The sequence below is a fragment of the Elephas maximus genome, chromosome 12 (assembly GCF_024166365.1).
Source record: "Elephas maximus indicus isolate mEleMax1 chromosome 12, mEleMax1 primary haplotype, whole genome shotgun sequence".
Taxonomy (NCBI): domain Eukaryota; kingdom Metazoa; phylum Chordata; class Mammalia; order Proboscidea; family Elephantidae; genus Elephas; species Elephas maximus.
This window is the reverse complement of record NC_064830.1, coordinates 27,933,608-27,955,356: the sequence shown is the minus strand read 5'-3', so window position 1 is coordinate 27,955,356 and position 21,749 is coordinate 27,933,608. Positions and strand designations below refer to the sequence as shown.

At 39.1% G+C, this 21,749-nt stretch overlaps 1 long non-coding RNA gene across 1 annotated transcript in view; it reads left to right on the top strand.

Moving 5' to 3' along the window:
• The window catches only part of LOC126086833 (uncharacterized), a 264,248-nt gene that overhangs the window by 210,155 nt on the left and 32,344 nt on the right, over positions 1-21,749 (top strand). The window contains exon 2 of the long non-coding RNA XR_007519605.1: positions 7,807-7,867. This is a non-coding gene — a long non-coding RNA (uncharacterized LOC126086833). The remainder of the gene's footprint in view (positions 1-7,806; positions 7,868-21,749) is intronic.

The following is a 21,749-nucleotide window of genomic DNA, read 5'->3' as shown; positions in this document are numbered from 1 at the left end:
TTATAGAATGTACATCCTTTTTTATTTAAAAAAGGACAAAGCCTTCCAAACTGTGCACCTCCATGTTTAAAGAATGGCTAACAGTTCCAAAATCACTGTTCCCAAAATTTCTATTGAAATATTCATTAAATTAGAATCTAGAAACATTATGATATGTGAGATTCCAGAAATTTTTTTTAGCTAATTATTGATTTTTGTATAGAGACAAATCCCCTTTTGAAAATCCATAAACTTTATACTCAGGAAATTGCATATATACACCACGTATGTAATCTGTGAGCCCAGGTTAAGTGCTATCCTAGAACCCAAAGAACCAAGATTATAGATGTCAGAATTAGGGACCCATGACTGAATACAGGGTGTTAGCAAGGACACAGAGAAAGAAAATCCAGTGTACGTCCAACCCCATACTCTGCACTGTTCCTATCAAATGTAGCTTGACTAAACAATGGCTTGAAGATCATACCCATCTACTTAAGGGGGAGCCAGGCCACTCTTTTTAGCCTCTGCCTACAATCATGGATTCTTAATATTCTGTTGTATTGAATTTGCTAAATTTTCGTGGTACAATAGTGTTGAAAATTATTTGCCAAGAAAATACTCAGCCATTAAAATGGCATTATAGATGAACAGAGAAAATATTGAAGTTGTCAAGGATTTTCTTTTACTTTGGGTCCACAGTCAACACACATGAAAGCACCAGTCAAGAAACAAAGCAAAGCATTGAATTGGGCAACTCTGTTGCAAAAGACCTCTTTAAAGTGGTGAAAAGCAAAGATGTCACTTTGAGGACTATGCTGTGCCTGACTCAAGCCACGGTATTTTCTTTTTTTTTTTTTTACAAACTCTTTATTATTGATCCTTTAAAAATATACAAAAGTAGAATCACAAAGAACAAAAAAGGAAATAAGGAGAAGGAAAACATCCCCATAGACAAATTAAACATGGCATACAGACATTTGCACAAAACAGATGAACACTATAATCTAATATTTCTGTTTTTGTTGTTGTTGTTGTTAGGTGCCGTTGAGTTGGTAGAAACTCATAGCAACCCTATGTACCGACAGAATGAAACACTGCCTCGTCCTGTGCCATCCTCACAACGTTATGTTTAAGCCCATTGTTGCAGACACTGTGTCAATCTATCTGGTTGAAAAAAATGAGTTAGATAAGCTAAAATACTTTAATAAAAGGTTGTAAATTATGAAAGAATCAATTAAATCAGAATTAGAAAGCTAAGAATTAATGCGATAAAATCAGGAAAATAAGAAGTTTAGAACAATCATTTCAGAAACAAACATTAAAAATTAGAAGGAACACAAGACTAAATCTGACTCTCTGTACTCATTTTCTGTTAGTTATAAAACTACTTCTCTGATTTCAGATGGCATGCTGAATTTTTACTTTCAATTTGGATTTACTGTTTGTGGTTTTTCTTTGGAGATCGATTTGCCACCAGTAACAAATAGATAATGTGGTGACAATTTTTTCTATAACATTTTGCAAAATTTGTTTTTCTTTTTTGCAATGGGTACTCTACTTAGAAAGTGTTTCATTTAATATCCTAATCAGTTGGACTGTGGTAGGACTTGGTAGAAATGTCTGACTTGCATCATAACCACAGTGATAATGGTGTCTGTAATGAAAACAATTTCCCACATCACCACCAAGGAGCTGTTGTTCTTAAGTGCCCTCAAGGTGCTTCCCACTCATAGCAGCCCTAGGTACAACAGTACAAAACATCACCCAGTCTTGTGCCATCCTCACCAATGACTGCCCTGACAGGGAACCCAACAAAGAATCCCTGATGGGTAAGGAGAAAGGTGGGACACAGAACTCAAATTCTGGTAAAAAGACCAGACTTAATGGTACGACTGAGACTGGAGGGACCCTAGAGGACCTGGCCCCCAGATTCTGTTGGCCCAACACTAAAACCATTCCTGAAGCCAACACTTCAGACAAAGATTAAACTGGACTGTAAGACATAAATGATACTGGTGAGAAGTGCGCTTTTTAGCTCAAGTAGACCCAAGAGACTATGTGGGCAGCTCCTGTCAGAGGCGAGATAAGAAGGCAGAGGGGGACAGGAGCTGGTTGAATGGACATGGGAAATACAGGATGGAGAGGAGACGTGTGCTGTCACAATGTACGGAGGGTAACTAGGGTCATATAACAATGTGTGTGTAAATTTTTGTATGAGAAACTGACTTGAATTTTAAACTTTCACTTAAAGCACAATAAAAAAAAAAAAAAGAGAGAGAGAGAAAATAAGTAAATAACCGGCAGGAAATTTGTATCCAGAATCCGTAAGAAACTGCTAAATACCAATAAAAACAAAAGATTCCTACATAACAGGCATTTTATTGAAGAGGTCAATGAGTATATGAGAAGATGTCCTATTATATTAACAATGTTGTTGTGTGACTTCATGACCTACAGGACAAAGTGGAACTGCCCCATCAGGTTTCCTAAGCTGTAATCCTTAGGGAAGCAGCCTGCCACATCTTTCTCCTGAGCAGCACCTGATGGGTTAGAACAGCCCAACCTTTGGTTAGCACCCCAGTGCTTAACCACTATACCACCAGGGCTCTTCTTATTAGTAATAAACCAAACCTATTGTCATTAAGCTGATTCCAACTCACAGTGACACAATAAGACAGAGTAGAGCTGCCTGCACAGGGTTTCCAAGGAGCAGCTGATGGATTCCAACTGCCAATTTTTGGTTAGCAGCTAAGAACTTAACCACTCTGCCACCGTGGCTCCTTATTAATAATTAAAAACAAACAAACAAAAACCATTGTCTTCCAGTCGATTCTGACTCATAGCAACCCTATAGGACAGAGTAGAATTGCCCCACAGAGTTTCCAAGGAGCACCTGGTGGATTCAAACTGCTGACCTTTTGGTTAGCAGCCATAGCACTTAACCACTATGCCACTGGGATTTCCTTACTAGTAATAAAAAACAAAAAATAAGGGAATATAAATCAAAACTATAATGAAATTACATTTTACATGTATCAGTTTGGAAATGATTAAAGCGCTAATAAGCCCATGGATGACAAGAAAACTTATATACTGCTATTTTGAGTATAAATTGGTGAAACTATTTTGGAGAAAAAATATCGTTTAATAAAACAGGGCATTGTGTAGGATATACACAACCTATAAATCTTAAATCGTGGTGCCCAATGATCTGATCCTCAACTGACTACGGATATATATAGCACAGGATTGGGCATTGTTTCCGTTGTGTGTGGACCCACCATGAGCCAGGGGGTGACTGGACAACAGCTAACAACAGCAACTACAATAAATAAAAACAAACGGTTTTCACCAAGTTGATTCTGACTTGTGATGACCCCACATGTGTCAGAGTAGAAATGTGTTCCACAGGGTTCTCAATGGCTGATTTTTTGGTAGTGGATTAACAGGCCTTTCTTCCAAGGCACTTCTGGATGGGCTCTAACCTCTGGTCTTTTAGTTAACAGCAAGCACTTTAATCATTTGCACCACCCAGAGACTCTATAAACATTAGATATATATTATAGATAGTGTCTAGCTATCTAGCACTGCTATAGCAGAAATACCACAAGTGGATGGCTTTAACAAAGAGAAATTTATTCTCTCACAGTCTCATAGTTTACAAGTCCAAATTCAGGGTGTCAGCTCCAGAAGACTTTCTTCATTGGCTCTGGAGGAAGGTTCTTGTCCTCAATCTTCCCCTGTTTGCAGAGCTTCTCAGCTGCAGGGACCCTGGGTCTAAAGGATACGCTCTGCTCCTAGTGCTGCTTTCTGGATGGTATGAGGTCCCCAGTCTCTGCTTGCTTCCCTTTCCTTTTATCTCTCAAGAGATGAAAGGTGATGCAGTCCACACCCCAGGGAAACTCCCTTTACAGTGGATCAGGGAGGTGACCTGAGTAAGGATGGTGTTACAATCCCACTCTAATCCTCTCAACATAAAATTACAATCACAAAATGGAGGACAAACACACAATACGGGGAATCATGGCCTAATCAAGTTGATACACACATTTTTGGGGGGACATAATTCAATCCATGACAGACAGGTAGATAAACAGATAGATGTGTATAAACTATAAAGAAATGCCAAAAAAAAAAAAAAAAACAAAAACCTTTGCCTATTCTAACTCATAGCAACCCTATAGGACAGAGTAGAACTGCCTCACAGAGTTTACAAGGGTGGCTGGCTGACTTTACATTAGCAGCTGAGCTCATCTTAACCACTGTGCCATCAGGGCTCCTATAAGGAAATGCAAAAAAAAAAAAAAGGAAATGCAGGGGAATGAAAAATACAAAATTCAGGGGGCCACAGGGAAATTTAATGTTATTTTTTTGACCTTTCCATTTTTTAGATTAGATGGATTCTCGTGTTGATATTTTTGGCTTTATACATATTTCTTTTTATGTACCATACACACACACACACACACACACACACACAGGAGCCTTGGTGGCACAGTAGTTAAGAGCTTTGAGTGCTAAGCAAAAACTTGGCAGTTAGAATTCACCAGCAGCTCCCTTGGAAACTCTATGCCTACGGAACAATTCCACTCTGTTCTATAAGGTCGCTATAAGTCGGAACTGACTGGAAAGGACCTAATAACAATGACATACTTGCATTTATAAAAGGTATCTGCTTAACTAGTCAACTGTTCTTCGGTGGCTTCTTCCTCCATGAATCTCTCATCATGATTAGATTTCTAATTTCACTTTTGATTGGTCGTTCCAGAGATTGAAAGCCGGCTTGTTCATTTAGGAAACCCTAGTGGCGTAGTGGTTAAGTGTTAGGGCCGCTAACCAAAAGGTTGGCAGTTCAAATCCGCCAGAAGCTCCTTGGAAACTCTATGGGGCAGTTCTACTCTGTCCTATAGGGTCGCTATGAGTCGGAAATGACTCGATGGCAGTGGGTTTGGTTGGTTTGGTTTTGTTCATTTAACATGTATCTGTGCCAGGTACCGTGTTAGGCATCATTGAGGCTGAAGTTTAGAAACAGGCAGCTATATTCTAAAAGCAAGCTTTCAAGGTAACTAAGAGCGCATCCACTTCTATCCCCCTTTACTGAAAGCATTAGTTCACCATTAGAGGCTGTATCCCCACTCACAGTCGAGTTAGCCAAAATTTGTATTGGATGGAGCAAAAAAACAGACATGAAGATACATGATGTCTTTCCATTTCCACTGTCTCAAGTCTAATCCAATCATCTTCATCTTGTACCTGGACTACTGCAAGACATTGCATGATCTAGGCAAGTGCTGTCAATGGAAATAAAATGTGAAGCACATGCATATTGTTTTAGTTTTCTAGTAGTCACATTAAATAAAAAAAGAAAAAGATTAAATTAATTTTAATAATAATAATAAACTTGTTGCCGTCAAGTTGATTCCAACTCGTAGTGACCATATAGGACAGAGTAGAGCTGCCCAGAGACTTCCCAAGGAGAATCTGGTGGATTCAAACTGCCAACCTTTTGGTTAGCAGTCATAGCAGTTAACCATGACGCCACCAGGGTTTCCAAATTTTAATAATATATGCCAAATATTATCATTTAAACATGGGATCAATATTTAAAAATTATTGAGAGATTTTACTTTTTTTTTCCACACTAAGTCTTCAAAATGCAGGTGTGTATTTTATGCGTGCCACACATTATTAGCCATATGTCAAGTTTCAAATCACAGGGGAATAATGGCTCCTGTTATTGACTGAATTGTGATCCTCAAAAATGTTATGTTGATGTCCCAAGTCCTGATATCTCTGAAGGTGACTGTTTTTTGGGTTTTTTTTTTGAAAATAGGGTCTTCGATGATGTTATTAGTTATATTAACACGAAGTTATACCAGAGTTCGGTGGCCCCTAGTCCCATCTGAGTGCTATCCTTATAAAACAGTAGAACAGGCACAGAGAGAAACAGAAAGAAAGGACACCATGTGATGCTGCAGTTGCAAGCCAAGGCACAGCTGGAGCTACCAGAAGCTAGGATAGAGGCATGGGACATACTCTCCCACAATGCGTCAAAATGAATCAACACAGCCGAGACTCTGGTCTTAGACTCCCAGAATCCAGAACTGTGAGACAATAAATTTCTGTCCTTATGCACCACCTAGATTGTGGTATTTTGCTATGGCAGACCTAGAAAATGAATACAGTTACCATCTTGGACTGTGCTGATCTAGACCCTGATAGACCCGCTCAAGCCTGATCTACCACTGCTATCTCTGTTGTTCACTATGCTCTAGCTAAACCTGCCTTCCTTCTATCCTAATCACTTACTGAAATTTTTGAGCCTCAAGGCATTCAAATATGCTATTCCCTCTGTCTAGCATGGTTTTTTTCTCTACCCTTCACCTGGAAAACTTTTCATCCTTCAGATAGCAATGTACATGTTATTTATTCAGAGAGATGCCTTCCTTTGCCCTGACCCTATCTCCTGATATATACTCTCATCACATCTAGCAGGGTTTTTTTTTTTTTAAGTAGCTGTCACAATTTTATAAATACTTCTTTATTTGATTATTTGATTTATGTCTGTCTCCCCCACTACTCTTAGACATCCTGAGAGAAGAAATTGTGTCTGTTGTTTCCCCAGTACCTAGTGTAGCATAGCCCATTGCACAAAGTATATATTGCTTGTGTATATACACACAGTATATATTTTCTGAATGAATTAATTCTAGTCTTCTCACTCTAAATGACTTTATAAAAAATCACCTGATAGTAATAACCTACATATGTAGAGTTTATAAAACTTTGGAGTTAAAAGGTTTTCTTAATCTTTAATCTACCTGTATTCTGTTCAGTCTTTAAAAAAAAAAAAAAAAAACAATTTTACAGATAAGCAAACTTAGCATCAAAGAACTTAAGTGAGCTTTTCTAGGTCACACATATTTAGGAAGTGATAGATACATGACTACAACCAAGTTCTTTTGAGACTGAATCCATTGCGGTTTCTACTATTTCTTTCTGGATCCTAGTTTCCTTTCTAAAATGGCTAAAACAGAAATACATCTGGAAGCTACATGAAACTGGGGCTATTGCATAGCTGATAACTGTCTTTACTTCCCAAACAGAACCTTCTCAGGCTGAATCCTACTAAAGGAAGCAGATCTGGTGACAATATAAGTTTAAACAGAGGAGAGAGCTAAAGTCCCTACCAACTCTACTGAGAGACCAATAAACTAACTCAATTGCAATTCTATTGGCATCTGATGTGTTTCACATTTGGCATTGAGCAAGTTACTTTGATAGTTTGTGCAATTAAACAGAAAGACATATTTCAGAAGGTGAGCACTGGCCTGATACAAATCTGTTCTCCAGCTCCAAGATGCTACATATGTCAGCCCACTTTCCCGGTACAACCAGGATGCAGCCAGGCAGATAGTGGGTGATGTTGTACGTGTATGGAGATGACTGAGTAAATGAGAAGATCATTTTCAAAGGACTCCCCCATCTATCTATTTCATTATCTGGAAAACTTGTCATTTCCAATCCCTTTGTTTTTAATTGTTTTGTTTTAGTACTATCATATATTCTTGGACTGTGCTTACAATAATTCAATGTATGCTATTATCTGAAAAGGTCTTTCTTTCCTAGAGCTTCTTGCCTTCACAAGAGACATGATATGGCTTGATTAGCCTGAAGTTCCCTGGTAAAAAGTGACTGGAGTGTTTTTCACCCAGGAAGAGGCCCTGGAAGGATATGAGGACAATTTCTCAGTCAAATAGCCAATGCCCTGTCTGGGATAACCACAGACCTCACTCAACATTTTTCCTTCTCTTTGTCCTTCAGCACTTCTCTCTGTGGCCCTCAGACTATTTCCTTCCATACGTCATTGCCACTGCATGCACAGGTAACTGAAGCTATGAGGTATGATATCGTATACTGTGTGATAGCTCATTTTACAGTTATTTTCATGACTTGTTTCCCTACCTAATTTGTAAACCCTTTGAGAGCTGCCTTATTCATTCTTATAATCACCCCCCCCACAATGTGCTTATTTACTTATTATCTTACAAAATGCAGAGGTTCAATAAGTTTGCCTTATTGAAAATATGCAGAGTAAGATAAGCCCCTGGAACTCAAAGGCTGGTCCTATTTGGAATACTCCCCATCCTTGCCTTAATTGTTTGGCAATCTTCTATTCATTTTCAGACAGTATCTTTTATTTAAAAAATAATATTTGATTTCTATTTTTAAAATTGTATATTATGGAATATTTCAAACCTATTTTTTAAAGAAAAAAATTGTGTATTAACCCCCAAGTACACATTGCCCAGCTTTGAGAATTGCTAACCTAATGCTAGTCTTATTTCCATCACACCTCTACTCATTAACTTTCTCTTGTATCAGTTTGAAGCAAATCTTGTGCATAATATCATTTCATTTATAAATATTTAGGATATAGCTGTAAAAGGCATTGTTGTGTGCCATCTTGTTGACTCCTACTGATAGCAACACTACAGGACAGAGTAAAACTGCTCCATAGGATTTTCTTGGCTGTAATCTTTATAGGACTCTATCACCAAGTCTTTTCTGCCGTGGAGCCCCTGGTGGGTTTGAACGCATGACCTTTCAGTTAGCAGCTGAGCCCTTAACCATTGCACTGCCAGGGCTCCTGCTGTAAAAGATAAGGATAAAAAATAATAATAATAGCAAGCAGAACACCATTATCATATCTATAATTTTTAAAAGAGATTGTTTAATTTCATCACATATCCAGTGTTCAAATTTTCAACTGTTTCATAAATGTCATAATTTTCTTTATATATTGTACATTACTATTGGTTAATATGCCTCTAGAATATCTTCTAATGAATATGTTTTTTCACAGGTCTTTGTTTTTTATTTTTTCTTCCTCACAGTTTATTTGTTGAATAAACCAGGTAGTTTGTCCTATACAGATTTCCACAGTCAGGATTTTATTGGTTACATCTATTCTCTTTTTGTACTGATAATTAGTAGTTGGATGGAAAGGAGTAGTTTTTTTTTTTTAATTCAAAACCTATAATCTTAAATACTTTAGTTTACAAGTCTTATATTTAGAATTGTAGTAAATTTTAGCAGTCATGTTTTTAGGCCCTTTAGTTATCTCCTTGTGTTTTTTACTTTTTATTAAACATTTTAGTTTAAGATAATTGTTGATTCACATTCACCTATAAAAAATAATACAGAGAGAAAGTGGAAGTGCATGTCCGTGGGCTGGTAACCATGTTTTATAGCTACCTTGCTGTGGTGTGAGGTCCCAGGTGTGCTAATCCAGTCTATACCACTGGAGACCTAGGGTGACCATCTTGCATATCCATGCAATCACAAGTAAGGATTTCAATTGCTGAGACTGGCTGTGTGGACCAGATATTATCTATCTCCCTCCAAACTGCTTAGTGGCTCTGCTTCTATACCTATCCTTTTTACTGAAGTGGCTTCTTGGGCTTAGAAACGACATTCCCTTAGACTTCCAGAAATTGGAGCAAGGAAATGTCCACTGAAAACTATCCACTATCAGTGATCTTGCTGATAATCGAAATAATAATGGAATAGCTTCTAGCATCACAGCAAGATGAAAGTCACCACAGCATGACAAACTGACAGACAACAAACTGACAGATGGTGGCATAAACAAATCATCATTCCAACCCTCCACCACAAATACAATAAAAAATACAAAGAAATGTTGTTTGGCTTTGAGTGGCTCTGAATCAAGAAGCAGAGGAAAGCAGCAGGGAACTGCAGACAGGCAAGAATCATCAAAGCAATGAGTTGCACATGGTAGGAAAATCACTTCTCCCACTGCCTCTGTCCCTCCCTGAGCCACGTGTGCTGTCTGGCTGCTGTGAACTGCAGTAGTGACCCCAGAAAAAGAGCCTGCTTCCCTAACCACCACAGTCCCTACTTGTATAAAGAAACAGGACCCCAACTTCTGCCCTAAAATCAGCAAGGTAGACCTCCCCAGGGGACCTTTTCTAGTGTGACAACCCCTTCTCCACCCAAACACTGTCGATTGCAAACCTTCTGTGAATTGCTACAAAAGGCCCAGACAGTGCAGTCTGCTCTCATAGTCAACACTCTACCTGCCTCCCTGTGTACCCCATAACTCAGACCTCTGAAACCAAGAGAACAGACCTCCCGGGAGTCAGTTCTAGTCTGTCTACTCCACTTTTCAGTCAGTGTTGAGGACTCTTGACTGAGGCTGCTGTGTGCTAAGAAGCAGGCATCTATAGTGGAGGCTACACTCTTTAGTCGACATACTACAGGTAGGGCTTTGATAGCAACAAAGCAGACATCCCTGGGGGCCCATTTGGGGTGTGCCAGCATCTCCCACACCTCAGACACTGTTACCTGTGAGCCCGCTGTGAACTGCTACAGAAGGGTCCTGTAGTGGAGCCTGCTCCTATTGTCAGCACTCTACTTGCCTTCCTGCATACCCCACAGCTCTGGCCTCTAAAACCAAAGTGACAAACCTCCCTGTGGGTCAGTTAGGGTTAGCCTGCTCTCAATTCCTGTTGGCACTGAGGACTGCAGAATGAGGCTGTTGTGTGTTTGGATGTCAAAGTCTTTAGTAGAGGCTGCACTCACAGCCAACAATCTACCAGGTGGACTCTGATAGCAACAAGGCAGACCTCCGCGAGGATCTGACCAGAGTGTGACACCTCTCCCCTACCTGGAAATTGGTGGTTGCCAGGCTATTGCAAACTGCTAAAGAAGCCACCCACAGTTAGCACTCTACCTGCCTCTCTGTGCACCCCAGGGCTCAGGCCTCTGAAACCAAAAGGACAGATTTCCCTATGAATCAGTTTGGGTCTGTCTGTTCCCCCTTACAGTCAGCGCTAAGGTCTGCTGACTGAGGCAGCTGTTTTCTAAGAAGCAGGAGTCTTGAGTGGAGGCTACACCATCAGCCAATGTACAACAGAGCAGGCTCTGATAGCAACAAGGAACATCTCCGTTGGGGCCCATTCAGAGTGTGACTACCCCTCCCTCAACTGGTAACTATTGACTGCTGGACTGATAAGAACTCCTACAGAAGGTTCCCTAGAGTGGAGTCATGAGGTGGGTTAGCTAAGTGTAAACTACTCTCCCAACCACCACAGGGCCACTGGGGCTCTGAAACCAACAAGATAGATCTCTTGGAGGCCCTCCTTCTGCTGTAATGGAGAAAAGTCTGCCTGTGCTTCCCCTGAAAGCCAGCTCAGATATAGGCAGCCCCCACAGAAAAGCGAAGGAAACCTTGGGCAAAACCAGAGGGCAAGACTCAGCCTTGAATGAGTCTCATTGGGTGCAAGTTTTCTGACTAAAAGCATGATTGCAGAAACACCGAAGGGAAGGGAGTGATAACCACAGAGAGGGACTGTGCTCCCTGGTGGGCAGGTAGATTAGTACACAATATCTTGCCTGAGTGGTGGTGCCTGCTGGTGGACAGACTGACCACAGTGTGTTCTCTGGGATATTTGAGAGATATTGAAAGTTGAAAAACAAGATCTGGAACTTTTGAACCCCAATTAAATCAGGAAGGGAGAAGGAGCTATCACAGAGAGGGAGAGGAAACAGTAAGCAAAGGCCAAAAGCTTAGCCCACCTAAGAGTTTCTTTCAGAAAATAGAGCAGCAAATACTGGGGAAAACTGACAAAGTTAACATCTTTGAAAAGGGGAGGGGGAGAGGAATGGCATAAATATAGAATTTCTTGTATGTTACTGAAGTTAAGTTGGTACCAACTTCCCCTAGAATGCTATAGACAGCCAAAGAAACCAAACCTATTGTTGTCAAGGGAATTCTGGATCACAGTGACCCTATAAGACAGAGTAGAACTTCCCCACAGGGTTTCCAAGGACCAGCTGGTGGGTTCAAACTACTGACCTTTTTGGTTAGCAGCCAAGATCTTAACCACTGAGCTACCAGAACTCCAGAATGTTATAAATACAAGCTCTTAAATGTAATTTTCATGGTAGCCACTAAGAAAATATATTAAAAACATCCACAAAAGGAAAAAGGAAGGAAATGAAAAAGGCTCACTACAATAAGACAACAAAACACGAAAACAAGCAATACTAAAGGACAAAGACAGAGAAGGCTTAAGACACACAAAAAACAAATAACAAAATAGCAGAAGTAACTCATTTCTTGTCAATAATTACAATGAATGTAAATAGGCTGAATGTTCCAATCAAAAGGCAGAGTAGCAGAATGGACTAAAAATAATAATAATAATCCAACTGTATGCTGTTTACGAGAGGCACACTTTAAACCCAAGGAAACATACAGACTGAAAGTGAAAGAATGGAAAAAAAAAAAAAAAATCCCATGCAAATAATAACCAAAACAGAGCTGAGAAGGCAATTTTAATATCAAACAAAGTAGACTTTAAGACAAAATCTGTCAGAAGAGCTAAAGATGGACATTATACAGGGATAAAAGAGTCAATTAATCAAGAAGATTTAACGATCATAAATATATATGCCCACAACATTGGGGCACCTAAATATATAAAGCAAACATTGGTAGAATTAAAGAAAGAAATAGATAGTACTACAATAAGAGTTGGAAACTTCAATACGCTACTTTCAATACTGGACAGAACATCTAGAAAGGAGATCATAAAGGAAACAGAGGACTTAAATGATACTATAAACTAACTAGACTTAACAGACATATATAGAACACTTCACCCCAAAACAGCACAATATATATTCTACTCCAATGCACATGGATCATTCTCCAGAATAGACCACATTTTGGGTCACAAAGCAAGTCTTGATAAATTTAAAAAGATCAAAATCATATAAGGTATTTTGTTTGGCCACAACAAAGTGAAGCTAGAAGTCAATAACATTAAAAAAAAAAAAAGTGGAAAATACACAAACATGAAAATTAAACAACACACCATTAAACTACCAATCAGCCAAGGAAGAAATCAAAAGAGAAATCAAAAATTTCTTAGAGTTAAAGGAAAATGAAAGCACAACATACCAAAACTTATGGGATACAGTGAAGACAGGGAAACTTATAGCAACAAATGCCTATATATACATATAAAAAATATATATATATATATAAAGAAGATCTCAAATTAACAGCCTAACTGGACAACTCCAGGAACTAGAAAGAGAAGACCAAACTAAACCTAAATCTACCAGAAGAAAGGAAATGACAAAGATCAGACCAGAAATCAATAAAATTAAAAACAGAAAAGCAATAAAGAGAACCAATAAAACTGGAAGTTGGTTCTTCGAAAAGGTCAATAAAATTTACAACCCTTTAGCTAGACTGAAGAAGAAAAGAAGATGCAAATAACCAAAATAAAAAATGAAAGAGGAGACATTACTACTACCCAATAGAAATAAAGAGAATTGCGAGAGAATATTATGAACAAATGTATGACAACAAACTGGATAATCTACATGAAATGGACAAATTCTTAGAAGTACACACTCTACCTAATCTGGCTCAAGAGGAAATATAAAGTCTCTACAGACTCATAAAAAGTGAAGGGATTGAATCAATGATCAAAAACCTCCCAAAAACAAACAAGCAAAAAAAAGTACTGGACCAGATGGTTTTACTGGGGAATTCTAACATACATTTAGAGGAGAATTGACCAATACCATTTAAACTCTTCCAAAAGATAGAGAAGGAAGGAGTACTCCCTAATTCATTCTGTGAAGCAAACATAACCCTGATAACCAAAACCAAAGGCACCCCAAGAAAAGAAAACTACAGGCCCATATCTCTTATGAATATAGATGCAAAAATCCTTAACAAAATAGTAGCGAAGAGAATCCAACAGCATATTAAAAGAGTCATACAGGGGCAGAGCCAAGATGGCGGAATAGACAGACGCTTCCGTCAAGCCCTCTTTACAACAAAAACCAAAAAAAACAAGTGAAAGGAGTATATTTATGACAAGCTGGGAGCCCTGAGCATCAAAGGCAAGCTTAGACAACGAACTTAGGGGCAGGGGAAGGAAGAGACCGTTCAGAAGCAGAGAGGAGTTACCGGACCTGAATCATGGGGAGCCCTCAGGCACCATTCCCGGAGCGGCAGCGGCAGCAGCGGCGGGCTGGGTCCTAGCGTTAGGCTGCAGTTTCCTCAGGGAGAAGCAGCCAGCCACACAGCCCACTCAAGCTTCCGGAACCTGAGGAGACAGGCGCTCTTGGCAAAAGCTAAGTACTTGCATATACTTTACCGTGCCCCCCCCCCCCGCCACCCTCAACCCAGTTTCAGCGGCTGAATCCCTAGGCCTGAGATAGACCCTGATGAGCACCTGGAGCCCTCCTCCCGGCCTTGGGGAAGGAAAAAATTTCCAACTGGGGGGAAAAGATAATTTGCTAGCTCCACTAACTAGGGGAGCTCAGGACAGAAGCAGCTCCTGTCCAGGCATAAACTGTCCATGGACCTTGAGCACCTTTCCCTTCTGCACGGAGCTTTGTGGGCCTATTTCAGGAGAAAAGGCCCTTGTTGGCAAACTCCAACCATTTCAGCAGTGCAGTGGAGAGGTGGGTGTTTGACGTTTGACATTGCTTTGCCTATTAAACAAGGTCCTCACCTACCCACAACAGGGACCTAAGGACTGGTGGTTCCACTTGGGTCACCCAGCCACCCATGACAGGGGCCCAGGGATAACTGGTACCTCCCAGTCCTTACAACAAAATCTTTGGGGGCCCATGGTCCTTCTGCAGAGCCCACCCACCAGCATGCTCTAGGGAACAGAGACGCGTTTTCCTCAGAGACACTTGGGGGTCGGTTCTCAGCCACCTGCCTTGTTCAGAGTGTGACCCCCTGCTGCAATCAAATACGGGTTTATACGCCAATCACCCCTGCCTCTCTAAGACTGTAGGACAGAGCCTGTACCACACGCTTGATATCAGCTACCTGGAAACCTGAGCTGAATTCATACAAGAAAACTGAATGGACTCCTAGACTGATACATCTGATGACAGCTCTAGCCAGCTGGGGACAGGATACCAGAGCTCCAAAGGCAAAAATAATCAAGCTAGCTCACTCAAGAAACCCACAGGGGTATACCAAAACAAAACAAAGCAAGCAGCTATGACACAGTAAGCAAACATAAACTAATACGATAACTTATAGATGGCTCGGAGACAACAGTCGAAATCAAGTCACATAAAGAAACAGGCCATGATCACCTCAACAGGCTCTCAAAACAAAGAATCCAGGGATCTTTTAGATGAAAGTGCATTCCTGGAATTACCAGATGCAGAATACAAAAGTTTAATATACAGAACCCTTCAAGACATCAGGAAGGAAATGAGGCAATACGCAGAACAAGCCAAGGAACACACAGATGAAGCAACTGAAGAACTCAGAAAGATTATTCAGGAATATAATGAAAAGTTTAATAAGCTGGAAAAATCCATAGACAGACAGCAATCAGAAATTCAGAGGATTAACAATAAAATTACAGAATTAGATAACTCAATAGAAAGTCAGAGGAGCAGAATTGAGCAAGTAAAAAAAAAAAAAAAGAGCAAGTAGAAGCTAGAATTTCTGAACTCGAAGATAAATCACTTGGCACTAATATATTTGAAGAAAAATAAGATAAAAGAATTAAAAACAATGAAGAAACCTTAAGAATCATGTAGGACTCTATCAAGAGAAATAACCTATGAGTGACTGGAGTACCAGAACAGGGAAGGATAACAGAAAAAAACAAAGAAAATTGTTGAGGATTTGTTGGCAGAAAACTTCCCTGATATTGTGAAAGATGAGAAGATATTTATCCATGATGCTCATTGAACTCCACATAAGGTAGATATTAAAAGAAAGTCACCAAGACATATTATAATCAAGCTTGCCAAAAACAAAGATAAGGAGACAATTATAAGAGCAGCGAGGGATAAAAGAAAAGTCACCTACAAGGGAGAGCCAATAAGAATAAGCTCAGACTACTCGGCAGAAATCATGCAGGTAAGAAGGCAATGGGATGACATATTTAAAAAATTGAAGGAAAAAAATGCCTGCCAAGAATCATATATCCATCAAAACTGTCTCTTAAATATGAAGGTGAAATTAAGACATTTCCAGATAAACACGAGTTGAGGGAATTCGTAAAAACCAAACCAAAACTGCAAGAAACACTAAAAGGAGTTCTTTGGTTAGAAAATCAATAATATCAGGTATCAACCGAAAACTAGAACACTGGGCAGAGCAACCAGAAGACAACCCAGACAGGGAAATCCAAAAAAAAAAAAAAGAAGCCCAACACAGGGTAACAGCGATGTTATTATATAAAAGAAGACAACATTAAAATAATAAAGAGGGACTAAGAAATGTAATCATACATCTTCCATATGGAGAGGAAGATATGGCGATACAAACAAATAAAAGTTAGGTATAAATTTAGAAATATAAGGGTAAATAATAAGGTAACCACAAAGGAGACAAACTATCCTACTCATAAAAATAAAATACAAGGGAAAAATACAGACTCAGCAGGAACAAAATCAACAACAACAAATAATGAGAAAAGGACAATATATAAAGAAAATCTACTCAGCACATAAAATCAAGTGGGAAAAAGAAGCTGTCAACACACAAAAAAAGACATCAAAATGATAGCACTAAATTCATACCTATCCATAATTACCCTGAATGTAAATGGACTAAATGCACCAATAAAGAGACAGAGAGTGGCATAATGGATTAAAAAACAAGATCCGTCTATATGCTGCCTACAAGAGACACACCTTAGAGACACAAACAAACTAAAACTGAAAGGATGGAAAAAAAATACCAAGCAAACAACAACCAAAAAAGAGCAGGAATGGCAATATTAATTTCTGACAAAATAGACTTTAAAGTTAAATCCATCAGAAAGGATAAGGAAGGCCACTATATAATGATTAAAGGGACAATACACCAAGAAGATATAACCATATTAAATATTTATGCACCCAGTAACAGGGCTGCAAGATACATAAAACAAACTCTATCAGCATTGAAAAGTGAGATAGATGGCTCCACAATAATAGTAGGAGACTTCAACACACTACTTTCGGTGAAGGACAGGACATCCAGAAAGATGCTCAATAAAGACATGGAAGATCTAAATGCCACAATCAACCAACTTGACCTAGTAGGCATATACAGAACACTCCATCCAACAGCAACCAAGTGCACATGGAACATTCTCTAGAATAGACCACATATTAGGTCATAAAGCAAGCCTTAGCAGAATCCAAAACATTCAAATATTACAAAGCATCTTCTCTGACCATAAGGCCATAAAAGTGGAAATCAATAACAGGAAAAACAGGGAAAAGAAATCAAACACTTGGAAACTGAAGAATACCCTGCTCAAAAAAGACTGGATTATAGAAGACATTAAGGATGGAATAGAGAAATTCATAGAATCCAATGAGAATGAAAACACTTCCTATCAGAACCTCTGGTACACAGCAAAAGCGGTGCTCAGAAGCCAAATTATATCAACAAATCCACACATCCAAAAAGAAGAAAAGGCCCAAATCAAAGAACTATCCCTACCACTTGAACAAATAGAAAGAGAGCAACAAAAGAAACCCACAGGCACCAGAAGAAAACAAATAATAAAAATTAGAGCTGAACTAAATGAAATAAAAACAGAAAAACAATTGAAAGAATTAACAAGACCAAAAGCTGGTTTTTTTGAAAAACTTAATGAAATTGATAAACCATTGGCCAAACCAACAAAAGAAAAACAGGAGAGGAAGCAAATAACCCGAGTAAGAAATGAGATGGGCGATATTACAACAGACCCAACTGAAATTAAAAGAATCATATCAGATTACTATGAAAAACTATACTCAAATTTGAAAACCTAGAAGAAATGGATGAATTCCTAGAAACACACTACCTACCTAAACTAACACAAACAGGTAGAACAACTAAATAGACCCATAACAAAAGAAGAGATTGAGAAGGTGATCAAAAAACTCCCAACAAAAAAAAACCCTGGTCTGGATGGCTTTACTGCAGACTTCTACCAAACTTTCAGAGAAGAGTTAACAGCACTACTACTGAAGGTATTTCAGAGCATAGAAAAGGATGGAATACTACAAATTCATTCTATGAAGCCACCATATCCCTGAAACCAAAACCAGGTAAAGACACCACAAGAAAAGAAAATTAAAGACCTATATCCCTCATGAAAGTAGATGCAAAAATCCTCAACAAAATTCTAGCCAATAGAATTCAACAGCATATCAAAAAAATAATTCACCGTGACCAAGTGGGATTCATACCAGGTATGAAAAACAATTAATGTAATCCACCACGTAAATAAAACAAAAGATAAGAATCACATGATTTTATCAATTGATGCAGAAAACGCATTTGACAAAGTTCAACACTCACTCGTGATAAAAACTCTCAGCAAAATAGGAATAGAAGGAAAATTTCTCAACATAATAAAGAACATTTATACAAAGCCAACAGCCAACATCACCCTAAATGGAGAGAGCCTGAAAACATCCCCACTGAGATCGGAAACTAGACAAGGATGCCCCTTATCACCACTCTTATTCAACATTGTGCTAGAAGTCCTAGCCAGAGCAATTAGGCTAGATAAAGAAATAAAGGGCATGCAGATTGGCAAGGAAGAAGTAAAAGTATTTCTGTTTGCAGATGACATGATCTTATACACAGAAAACCCTAAGGAATACTCCAGAAAACTACTGAAACTAATAGAAGAGTTCAGCAGAGTATCGGGATACAAGATAAACATACAAAAATCAGTTGGATTCCTCTACACCAAAAAAAAGAACATCGAAGAGGAAGTCACCAAATCAATGCCATTTACAGTAGCCGCCAAGAAGATAAAATACTTAGGAATAAATCTTACCAGAGATGTAAAAGACTTATACAAAGAAAACTGCAGTACACTTCTGCAAGAAACCGAAAGAGACTGACATAAGTGGAAGAACATACCTTGCTCATGGATAGGAAGACTTAACATAGTAAAAATGCCTATTCTACCCAAAGCGATCTATACATTTAATGCAATTCTGATCCAAATCCCAACGACATTCTTTAATGAGATGAAGAAACAAATCACCAATTTCATATGGAAGGGAAAGAGGCCCCAGATAAATAAGGCATTACTGAAAAAGAAGAACAAAGTAGGAGGCCTTACTTTACCTGATTTTAGAACCTATTATACCACCATAGTAGTCAAAACAGCCTGGTACTGGTACAACAACAGATACATGGACCAATGGAACAGAATTGAGAATCCAGACATAAATCCATCCACATACGAGCAGCTGATATTTGACAAAGGCCCCGAAACAGTTAAATGCGGAAAAGACAGTCTTTTTAACAAATGGTGCTGGCATAACTGGATATCCACCTGCAAAAAAATGAAACAAGACCCATACCTCACTCCATGCACAAAAACTGACTCAAAATGGGTCAAAGTCCTAAATGTAAAATCTAAAACGATAAAGATCATGGAAGAAAAAAGAGGGACAACGTTAGGAGCCCTAATACATGGCGTGAACAGTATAGAAAACATTATAAAGAACATAGAAGAAAAACTAGATAACTGGGAGCTCCTAAAAATCAAACACTTATGCTCATCCAAAGACTTCACCAAAAGAGTAAAAAGACTACTTACAGACTGGGAAAAAGTTTTTAGCTATGACATTTCTGATCAGCGCCTCATCTCTAAAATCTACATAATACTGCAAAAACTCAACTGCAAAGACAAAATAACCCAATTAAAAAATGGACAAAAGATACGAATAGACACTTCACTAAAGAAGACATTCAGGTAGCTAACAGATATACGAGGAAGTGTTCACGATCATTAGCCATTAGAGAAATGCAAATCAAAACCACAGTGAGATTTCATCTCACTCCAACAAGGCTGGCATTAATCCAAAAAACACAAACTAATAAATGTTGGAGAGTCTGTGGAGGGATTGGAACACTTCTACACTGCTGGTGGGAATGTCAAATGGTAAAACCACTTTGGAATCGATTTGGCGCTTCTTTAAAAAGCTAGAGATAAAACTACCATAATACGATCCAGCAATCCCACTCCTTGGAATATATCCTAGAGAAATAGGAGCCTTTACATGAACAGATATATGCACACCCATGTTTATTGCAGCACTGTTTACAATAGCAAAAACATGGAAGCAACCAAGGTGCCCATCAACGGAAGAATGGATAAATAAATTATGGGATATTCACACAATGGAATACTACGCATCGATAAAGAACAGTGAGGAATCTGTGAAACATTTCATAACATGGAGGAACCTGGAAGGCATTACGCTAAGTGAAATTAGTCAGTTGCAAAAGGACAAATATTGTGTAAGACCACTATTATAAGAACTTGAGAAATAGTTTAAACTGAGAACAAAACATTCTTTTGTGGTTGCGAGAGGGGGGAGGGAGGGAGGGTGGGAGAGGGGTATTCACTAATTAGATAGTAGATAACAACTACTTTAGGTGAAGGGAAAGACAGCACACAGTACAGGGGAGGTTAGCACAATTGGACTAAACCAAAAGCAAAGAAGTTTCCTGAATAAACTGAATGCTTTGAAGGCCAGCGTAGCAGGGGCAGGGGTCTGGGAACCATGGTTTCAGAGGACATCTAAGTCAATTGGCATCATAAAATCTATTAACAAAACATTCTGCATCCCACTTTGAAGAGTGGTGTCTGGGGTCTTAAACGCTAGCAAGCAGCCATCTAAGATGCATCAATTGGTCTCAACCCACCTCATCAACGGAGAATGAAGAACATCAAGGACACAAGGCGATTCTGAGCCCAAGAGACAGAAAGGACCACATGAATCAGAGGCTACATCAGCCTGAGACCAGAAGAACTAGATGGTGCCTGGCTACAACTGATGACAGCCCTGACAGGGAACACAACAGAGAACCCCTGAGGGAGCAGGAGAGCAGTGGCATGCAGACCCCATATTCTCATAAGACCAGACTTAATGGTCTGACTGAGACTTGAAGGACCCTGGTGGTCATGGCCCCCAGACCTTCTGTTGCCCCAGGACAGGAACCATTCCTGAAGCCAACTCTTCAGACATGGATTGGACTGGACAATGTGTTGGAGAGGGATGCTGGTGAGGAGTGAGCTTCTTGGATCAGGTGGACACTTGAGACTATGTTGGCAACTCCTGCCTGGAAGGGAGATGAGAGGGTGGAGGGGGTTAGAAGCTGGCGAAAAGGACACAAAAAGAGAGAGTGGAGGGAGAGAGCAGGCTGTCTTATTAGGGGGAGAGTAATTGGGAGTGTGTAGCAAGGTGTATATGAGTTTTTGTGTGAGAGACTGACTTGATTTGTAAACTTTCACTTAAAGCACAATAAAAATTATTAAAAAAAAAAAAATAGAGTCGTACACCATGACCAAGTAGAATTTATTTCAGAAATGCAGGGATGGCTTAACACTAGAAAATCAATCAGTGTAATGCATCATATAAAGAGAACAAAGAAAAAGGGTCACATGATCATCTGTATGGATACAGAAAAAGCATTTGATAAAATCCAACACTGTTTTTTGATGAAAACCCTAAAGAACATTGAAATAGAAAGTAAATTCCTCAGTATGATTCAGGGCATATATGAAAAGCCAACAGCTAACATTATACATAATGGAGAAAGACTGAGAGCTTTCCCCATGAAACTGGGAGCAGGACAAGGTGCCTGCTCTCACTACTCCTATTCAATATTGGATTAGAGATCCTAGAAAGAGCAATAAAACACAAAAAAGAAGTAAAAG